Raw genomic sequence first — 8994 nt, 5'->3', positions numbered from 1 at the left:
AACACTAGTCTTACTAGTACAATGCAAGTTCTAGCTGCTTAAAATCAGGGAGAAATGAAGGGCTTAGCCCCCATATTAGGTACAGGATATAGGCTGCACGTTTTCATCATCATAATGCAATGCAACCAATGCAAAAATAAAAAGACGGGAAAGCATTGCATAGCCTGCACCTTTACTTTGACTGCCAATTTCTGTGAAGGATGAAAGATGACCTCTCAAATTAAAACACTCTCCTCTACTGGGACCGTTTTGCTCAGTGAACTGTTCTGATATGCCACCGCTTTTGTATTTTTCTGGTCGTTTGCTGCCATAAATGTTGAAAGAACTTTTTTTACGTGAGATTTTTTTTCAGCTTGAACACATTTGGATAATCCTGCCAGGAATCTCATGAAGACCCAAATTGGACAGATCAAAGACACAACTTCCTTTTCTCTGAGTGGATATGCTGACCGTGAACAAATCGTACTGAGGCAATCTATTAACTTGATAGAAATAGTAATACTTTTTGAAGGAGACTTCCAAAACAGAATGACTTTGATGATTCTGTCTCTGTCCTTATTAGATGAAAACAGCACATATTTATCTGAGATGCGTATCAATTTTATCTTTCTCCCCTGCTAATAATACAGATTTACAGTTTACTCTGTCCACCAAATTGTAAATAGTGGAAAGCTTTGTTGCTCACAAAAGCAAGGATCAACAGTTTTATTCCAGGTTAACTTGAAAAACTCCTGCACTACGACTTCGCAACACTCACTTTTAAATGCTCAATATCTGGGGCTTCCTGCATTAGAAAATATAGAGCAGAGACAGCTGTTAACAGACTTATAGAGTGAAACAAGCTGTGAGAATGACTTACAGAAATGAGGAAAGATGGATGGCTAAATGACTTATTTTTGCATGTTGGACTGGTACAGAGAACCAGAACTAACACTCAAAGAACCCTGCGCTAGTTGTGACCGTGAAAGCAATTACTGGTGTCAGTTGAGAGATGAAAGTAAAGGACACCATAAATGAAGAAATGCGTCAGATTTGAATACTAAAACACTGTTTATTAAATCAACTCGAATGTTGAGATTTTTGCCTTTCAATAACCATAATAATAGCAATTCCCCCATTAAGGAGAGGAAAGCACCATCACTTACCACTATGATTACTCTTGTTAGAGATATTATTTGTTATAGTAGCTTTGTCTAAAATGTCTTCTAACTGAGGACTGACTGATCCATAAAGATACCCGAACCGTGCTCGTTCCTCTCTTTTGCTACTAAATTGTTCATTGCGGACCTCATATCCATTGCAGGAGATGTAATTTTTATAGAACCCTTCCCTATTGAGGATGTTATCCTCATTACCAAAACTGTTCTGGTAGCCATGTGGTTTAGTATTTTTACGTTTTACAAATTCTAAGTATTTGCTACCACAAGTGTTGCAATTACTTTATTTATTTTTTAATTTTTTTTCAGCTTGAACACATTTGCATAATCCTGTCAAGAATCTGATTTAAGTAGCCTATCAAATCTCATTAAAATCCTTGTTGTGCCCAGTTTATGTACCAATAACGTGTCTATGGATCATATTTGCAATGGTTCATTAAGTAAGTGTCTGATTACTTATGTCATATGTGCTACTGTTAATCTACTTCTATTTCTTTTTCATCTACTGCTGTTTTAATTAGTGGGTAGAAAACAAATTTTAAAACATGCCAATGTGGACAGAAAACACATTCCAAATGATATCCACGTTTTCATGAACTCACCACGGAAACACCACGTAAGGTGACAGGTATTTTAAGGGGAACTGGAAGCAATAAGGCTCTGTATAACACTGGGGTGCTGTGGTTGATGATGGGAAATAAGAGCTAAACTAAGAGCCAGAGTCCTGACCATCACCACTGGGTTGTAAATGGATTCTGCTAAAGACTGAAATACTCCAAGTATAAAACACAGGTCTAGCACGGACACTAGAGCACCACTTCACGCCAGGGTACCTTTCCACTAGCTTGCCAAAGACTTGCTGCCTGTGGAAGGTAGGTAAGACTTCATGGCAACTGCAGAAAGGTCACAGCAGCAGTGACAGTTAGTCCTATATATACATGATACTTCCAGAAAATACATATAAGCATCTAGGGGTAAAGATAACCAAAGTAATAGCTGTAAGCACTAGGATACCTGCCTGGTCAGTCTCTGACCCCAAAGACAAGAAAGATATCTCTACCTGTGAGCATGCCTGACAAACCAGGAGGTCAGGAGCCACCCGTGGTTGACAAGTTATGACATATTAACTAATAAGGAGGAAAAGACCAAGATGGTAATACTGTCTGTTTGTCCAGTTACCTTTCAGATGTTAAGCACGGTGGCTTCCTTAGTGGGTTTTGCTAGTTTTTAAACAATTTGGAAAACACAAAACTATCACCAAGGAAATGGCAACTTATTAATAGAAGTAAAATAGCATTATGCTTATAGATATGTAATAGATAGGTAACAAATTTTAAATGGATTGCATATAAGATGTTGAATGATAGTATTTCTATTTTATACCTAACAGATAAAAGGTTTGTTCATGTGAAAATGCAACATCGCAGCTTCCTTCTGAATGAAGAAAAGCAGTTTTATGTTTTCTTTTTTTTAAATCTGTGGGACTCCAGAAACAATAAGTTATCATTACACAAGCAATTCAATTAAAGTAATCTTTTGAGATTTAATAACTATTTTCTGTAATGATCATAACTGTGAGAGAGGAAGATACAAAGTGTTCAGTTTTATTGCAATATTTTACACTCTGTTTCACTCTGCTGCCCTACTAATTTATAAGCTATATGTTCAAGACTGAAAAAAGAAGCAAACTCAATTATAAGCTATGCAGCACAAGGCATATTCTGTTTTATATTTATTGTGGTCTAATTCCAAATATAGAAAATGGGTTTTATATTCTTAAACATACCACACTAATCATTTAGGGCCAGAAAATGCTCTTCTGTGTGGAGACATAGAATAGAATTAGTCTGTGTGGAAGCAGCTGCAAGATCAGCAACCCAAAAAGGCAGCCCAAAAAGAGCCCACACATGAAAACCATCCTCTGCGAGTCTCTAATATAGAGGTATGGAGTCTTTATTACAGCAAAAGGTGGACTCTGGGCTGGCAGAGTCCTATCTTATTCTCCAGAAAGAAAGATGTATATATTCACCTTATCTGCAACTGTTTAAAGTTAGTGGCCAGTTTATATATTATCTAGTCCTGAGCCAACAATCTTCTGCATGTGCGGGAGGTATTTTTCCTCACAACTAGATATTTGGCACTAGAACGACTACACAGTTAAGGTGACAGCCTCTCTACCGTTCTCAGCTTCCTATGAAGCACTGCTACCTGATATTTTTTCCATCCCCTCTCTCCTGCTGTGGCCTTCTGTCCTCACCCTCTTACTTTACCTGTATCTCCTTATCCTCACTACTCCTCTACTGTTTCACTCTTCAGCCTTCACTTTCCCTCATTCCCTTGTTCAGTGTCTTCCTCCATATCGTCCATCAGTACTTCCGATATGTCTGTCCAGGTGTCTGATGGTGCTGATTAGCTGACCGACCACTTGTGCTAAATGGCCATCCCAACCAGATCAATCGCTGTATCCATCCCCATTGGATACGCAGGATCTGTCCTAGGCACTCCTGGAAGCAAATGAAGCCGTACACGGGATGAAAGCATCCCACAGACTATCAGTCACCGTTGAGGTAGTCTCATCTTACTTTTGACAAATACCACCATTGCAGCTAGACAGTGCTGCACAGAGACCTCAGAAACAGCATCTCCTGTCCACAGAAGGGTTTCCTAACCATTGCAGGGAAGACGGGGAGGAAGGCTGAAGAGAAGAATTGAGAATTCATTCAGACAGGAAGAAAGCTCAAAAGGTAAAATATTTCAAAGCCAGTTCCTACATACTGGTCTGTGCAGCTGTAAGCAGGAGCAGAGGGTACAAAGTATGATGCACTCATCAACTCCCTTCTGAGAGCAGCAATATCAGGCAGTTCTGGGAGGGATTATCAATAAAAGCCTTTGAAGTGATCCCTACTGCCAGGAGCTCACTTAAGCGACTCACTTTCACTCCCAACATCCAAAAAAGAACAGATTAGTATTAGATGCAGATACAAGAAATTACAACAATGAATTCTGAATGTCTGCCACAGAAGAAATAACTATAACTCAGAGGAGACAACAGAAAAGAAATATGAAATAAGGACCGCTCGCTGTCTTTTCTACTAGAAAAAACGTGAGGCATGAATCAAATTAACATGGGGTGGGTCCAAAACCAACAAAATGAGCTATTTCATCAAGCAGTATGTAATACACAGCAGAACTCAATTTAGTTTTAGAAGTAGGCAGAGATTCAAAAAGCAATTAGACAAACCAACAGAATAGTTATCTAGGAAAGGGTGTTTAACACAACGGCATCCCCTCTGACTCCAGAAGCCTGGAAGATGAGAGAATATTCTATGAGCATCTCTATGTGCTTGCCACGTCTTCCCTAAGCTTCCTGAACAGCTAGCAGTTACTGTAAGCAACAGCATGGCCTAGAAGGCCACTGATCCCACATGCAGTTCTCATGCTTTGAAATTCAAAGAAATTAACTCATTATGTTTTACACGTTTGAGAGTAATGACCATCTTATACAGCAAAACACATGCCCTGAGTAGTTAATAGCTCTTTCTTGCCTCCCTATATCACATTTTCTGAATGGACCTTTTGAAGCACAAAGATATCCTATGCGCAAATCACCCAGCCCGGCATCTGAGAACAGCAGATGTTTAATATAAAATCAGGCTTTTCTTGGCATCTTTATGAGACTGCTGATTTACTTTTCACTTCAGAGCTATGATGGTGCACATTTTGCAAAGAAGTGATATTCGAGGCTCCTTGTGTGTACTCCCAACAGAAGAATGAGCTGCAAAGGTACAAAAATAATAATCCTGCCATCCAGAAGAGGGGCTGTGGTATCAAAGAAGCTCATAGGAGGCATGGATATAATCTTCTATCACTAGGAAAAGGATATAATCTCCTATCACTAGGAAATAAGTCTAATACAATCCATTTGATTTCTACATCATTCCCAGAACAAAAGCCAAACCTAAGAGCAGCAAGGAAATCTGCGGTTTGCAAATCTTGCTAAAGTTGTCTTTTTCCCTAGAAAATTCTTCAAACCGGTTGGTAAATAGCAAACAGCCCTTTTGAAGGACTTCAAAGGCCTTCCCCTCAAATGGGAGGGACTGGCAATCTCCCAGAAGTAGGCTTACTACTATTGTACTGGCTTTCTTCACTTCTAAGAGAGAAAAATCCAGCCTGCAGATTGTGTAGAAATCAAAAGGGCACTGAAAACCGCAGGGAGTGACCCCAGCTAAATGGAAAACAAAAGGCATTGCATTTTGCCTCCTCAAACCAAGGGCACAGAAATCTTGCTTTTTGTGATCGAGTGTTGATTTTTTTCAGAAGTTTCCTGAGTCACTCAGATGGTTTTGCAAGCATACATACAGTCCTCACAAGACTCGTGCCACATCTCGAAAACAGAGGAAAGAACAAAAATGAACAGGAAAGCAAAGTGAACAAAAGCTGCAGTACTAAATCTCGGATGCATGCTATTTATCTTCATCAACTTTGTCAAATCCAGGTTCTGATGCTCCTACGTAAGCGTAGAATGAAACAGCGTTCTTAGTGATGGCAATGGAAGTGAATGTGACCAGGTGTGAGGTTTTGGGTCCCCACAACGGTTATTGTGACGCTGAGAGTATCAGTGCCTCGAAAGGTCCAGATCTTCAACCTTTTTAGTGTTCTGTAATGATTCATCTAAATAATGTATTTTGTCATTTAATATTTCATTTACTTTTGTGATCAAGTTACGTAATGCATACATCAAATTGCACAGCCTGCTGTTTCTTCATTGACTTATGTACATATTTTTCAAGTCAAATTGTTATGCCTATAATAGATCAATTTGCATATTTTAATAATCAGGATGCATAATTTACTACTTTGCTTTGCATATTTTAGTAGCAAAGATCTGTGCTTTGTTGATCCATTTCTTCTTTTAGAGTTTCAACTGACTGCACCTTCCAGGATGAGTTACTGTATACACATTACTTGTTAACATTTTACAAAGCTTTATTTAACAGAATGCATATTTCACGAGTTGGATGTCTCCTGTGTGCTTGCTGAGCTGCATACCTCGCCAGCTGAATATACTTCACCAGTGGACATTTCCAGTCATTATGAAGCTACCCATACTTCACTGCACAAATGCATACTCCAAATTAGATTATATGAGGTTCTGGTGAAGACACATTATTTTGTAAAACAAGACTAAGCTGAAAATTTAAATGCTATCTCATAAATTCATAGGATCACAAAATAGTTCTCATTAGTGCAGTTTCATTTTGCTTATTAGAAATGGATTCCACCATCCATAAACCTATGAAAATCAATATACATTTTACTTCTAGGCATTTTTTCCTTTTTTTAATATATGGATAAGCATTTGTCTTTTAAGTTCCAGTGGTGAATATACTCTTCTGTCAGAAAACACATAATGCACGCTAACATGGTAAGAACAGCTAGCAAAACTTCGCTTGTGGTGTACATCTGGAAATCTGCTCTCTCACAGACACCTTTCACTTTTATGTAACAAACTAATACCTTTTCCCAGAACATGAAAACCAGAAAAATCTAAAGACCGAATGTCATAATGCCCAATACTCACCAGAAAGGCCGATGCTTCGGGTTGTGACCCAGCCTCCTCTCAGGACAGTTTATGTCTTCTAATTTTAAGTCAAGTATGAAGAGTCACTACAGTAGAAAACACAGTTGAAAAATGTATGGCCTAAGTAAACTAATTTCACAAAGAACTTCAAATACCAGTATATGTTTTAGTCACTGATGTTTAGGTCAATGAACTTGTGTGTTTTCAAAACTTATAAAGCACACCTTCTTCCCTAAGAAACAAATTATTGCGCCTCAAAAGCCAAGACAAAGTATGCTGAACTTCATGACGAGCAAATATTTAAAGGTACCATTTTTGAAAAATTGTCCTGTCTGTTTCAAATTCAGAATCAGGTGTAACTGAGAGACAAAGCCTGGGTCCGAAAAAAGTCTTTTCGGTATGACTTCTTTAACAGAGATTGCAAATGAGCCAATCAACAGGTTGCAGCCACACCAGTGATGCTTTCAAATTTCTGAATAGTTATTCATTTGGCTAAAATCCTGATCCGTATTACACACAGTGTCTAAGGAGTACTTCCTAAACTGTTTAATATACGTGGTGGAAAACCGTTATCTCTTAGCACAAATAGAAAAGGCCTAATAAGAACAAGCGTGATTGCACACACAGAGTAATATCAACAGCTAGCTAATAGTATTTTCCAATTTTCCCTCAAATAGCCACTCGGAAAAGAAAGATTCACCACTAGGCAAGGCAACAGCGAATGCAGCTCTTCACTGTGACAAACCTCCCTAGTACACCTTGATCTAATAAATAATTTGAGAACAAGCAACAGGTTCCAGCCCTCAAAAGATACCTGCAAGGCCTGGATTAGTACTTCTTCAGATCAGAGTAGAGGCTCTGACTGACTCGTGTAACACATCTTGAAGTGCCTCAGTTTTATTTTTCATGTTCTGAATTGAGAGCCCAGAAGCCTCTCCTCTCTAACGCTGGGACCCAAGAACATCTAACGAGGACAGCACCTCTTTTCTTCTTGCGTAAGTACAACGCCCTGAACAATAGCATAATTTAAAAGGAAGGCAAGTTGAAAAATAATTCCTTGACTATTCTTTGACATTCTTCAATATTGCATGAACTCTCCTATGCTCCAAATCATCCTTGCTCCATCCCAATCCTTCCTTTGCTCAAAACCTGTGCAAGCGGCTGCAGCTGGCCTGTGCATTTGGCAGACGACAGCTTCAGAACTCTCGGCACAACCCATTTAGTGTATTTTAAGTCTGAATTGAACTTGGCTACAATGGTCAGACAGGCTCATTCATATTTTGTAATTGTTCATAAGTTTTGAACTGGGCTTTGGTAAATTTTTCAGGCCAAAATCTGTCAAAAAAAAAATAAAGTACACCGATATGAATTGTATGAATACTTTCTTCACAACAGTTCTAGTTTACTAAATTAGTCCCATCATCTTTTAGACAAAATTGGTTACTGTCTTTTACTTCTGTTCACTAAGTCTTGTGAGCATCAGTATTTTCAAAACTGCTGAATTTCTAGGAAGTTGTTCCTGCCCGAGTCCCCAGAATTGTGGAATATAAGAAAATAACTGTCCTGATAGGAGCAAAGTCACAGCACATAATTACCCAGATGAAGGGATATTTTTTTTTTAACCAAAACTACATATTACAACACAAGAAAAACTGGCTCTCAGAATTACGTGCGTTCATTGATGAACAGAAAACACCAGCAATTCTTTCCAATTTCACAGCATCTAAGGTTCAGTCACGTATTATAGCTGCCGTAGTCCAAATGGTGCACAGCCTGGGGCAAGTGAACAGGAGCCAGCATCTAGTGCCACTTCAGCCTGTGCTGCTGGTTCTTGAATGTCTGTATTTCCAAAATTGTTAAACAAATAGGGGTAGTAATGCACAGTGGTGTTCATCTTCCTAATTCAGCATAAGTAAGTCTGAAAATTTTCTTGCAGTGTAAATCACCTCTGGCTCAGAGCATACAGTCCATGCAAACCTGAACATGCCACACATCATCTACCAACCATATCCACTATTCGACTAAATCCTAAATGCTTTAAGTGTAAATACTCATTACTCGCTACAGTAAACAAATGTAAGTTTTTAGGTAAAATGAACTTTGAGAGACAGCTTTCGACTGAATGCCAGGGATTGTGCTCTCACCTTTGATTACCATGAGTTATCCATTATTAGCCTACCAAACAGCTATGGCCCAGTAAGGCTCCAGAGACAAAATTCCAGTAACCCACACTGACATGGATCATAGAAATTTGAA

This window comes from Phalacrocorax aristotelis, chromosome 4 (assembly GCF_949628215.1).
Source record: "Phalacrocorax aristotelis chromosome 4, bGulAri2.1, whole genome shotgun sequence".
Taxonomy (NCBI): domain Eukaryota; kingdom Metazoa; phylum Chordata; class Aves; order Suliformes; family Phalacrocoracidae; genus Phalacrocorax; species Phalacrocorax aristotelis.
This window is presented reverse-complemented; position numbering follows the sequence as displayed.